This window comes from Corvus brachyrhynchos, unplaced genomic scaffold, assembly GCF_000691975.1.
Source record: "Corvus brachyrhynchos isolate BGI_N302 unplaced genomic scaffold, ASM69197v1 scaffold363, whole genome shotgun sequence".
Classification (NCBI taxonomy): domain Eukaryota; kingdom Metazoa; phylum Chordata; class Aves; order Passeriformes; family Corvidae; genus Corvus; species Corvus brachyrhynchos.
Window position 1 is genome coordinate 1,281,573 of NW_008237404.1, and position 950 is coordinate 1,282,522.

At 57.8% G+C, this 950-nt stretch overlaps 1 protein-coding gene across 1 annotated transcript in view; it reads right to left on the reverse strand.

Moving 5' to 3' along the window:
• FGF9 (fibroblast growth factor 9) overlaps positions 1–950 on the reverse strand; it is a 30,008-nt gene that overhangs the window by 26,948 nt on the left and 2,110 nt on the right. The window lies entirely within an intron of this gene.

A 950-nucleotide genomic window follows, 5' to 3' on the forward strand; every position in this document is an offset into this window, starting at 1 on the left:
CATCCCCTGCCAAGGAAAACGCCTAGCTGCAACACACCCCCCCGCCCCGTTCCCCTCACTACGCGGCTGCCTTAAACACTTTCCGCACTTTTTCTCGCCAGCAAGCGTGGATGGTGCGCCCCCGGGAGAGCCGCGACGCTGCCCTCACCCCGCACCCACCCTCGGAGACCCCGGGCGGGCGGCGTGGGAGGGAGGAAGAGCCTGCAAGCAGCGTGAGAGTGTCAGGGAGCAGCGGATGGAGGGGGATGGAGGATGAACCTGCGACCATGCGAGAGCCTCGGTCCTCTCCTCCCCCGTCCCTCCCTCCCCGCTTCCCTTATGAGCCCTTTGGAGATCATCTCCTACAACACCGGCATTATCTAAATAGCTCCACAAAGCAATAAAATACAGCTTAGATATCGTTCAACATCTGGCATTAAAATACAAAGAGAGAAAAAAAATCAACACAGGACTTTGTTTTTACGACCGAATTTAAGTGCTGTCAGGTTGGTTCACTCACAAGTTAACTCCTTCCAACAGCTGGGAGCTTGGCGAGCTAACCTGGCATATTTTCCGCACCCCTCCTTAAAAAAACCCCAAAGAATCAGCTCAGCCAGGCTGTTTTAGTCACTTTCATACATTCAGTCTGCCGGGCCTTTAACAGACTCCTTGGCAGCCGAGAAGCTCCAGGCCCACCGGACTCGCGTGTGCATGTGCATGTGTGCGTGTGTTCATGCACAGGCTCTCCGGAGCGGCCGGGGCCATCAGCCCTCCAGCCCTCGCTGCTGAGTCACAAATAGTGTCCCCTGGAAAGGAAACCCAGGGAATGCTCTTTTCAAATTCGCTGCCAGTCTGACACGCCACACAGCTCGAGAAAGGCAGGTTTTGGCGCAGGATTCCCGGCTGGTTCCGGACCCCACCTGCGCTCCCTCTTTCCCGGGGCGCCGGCCACCGGCAGCGCCGCACGGCTG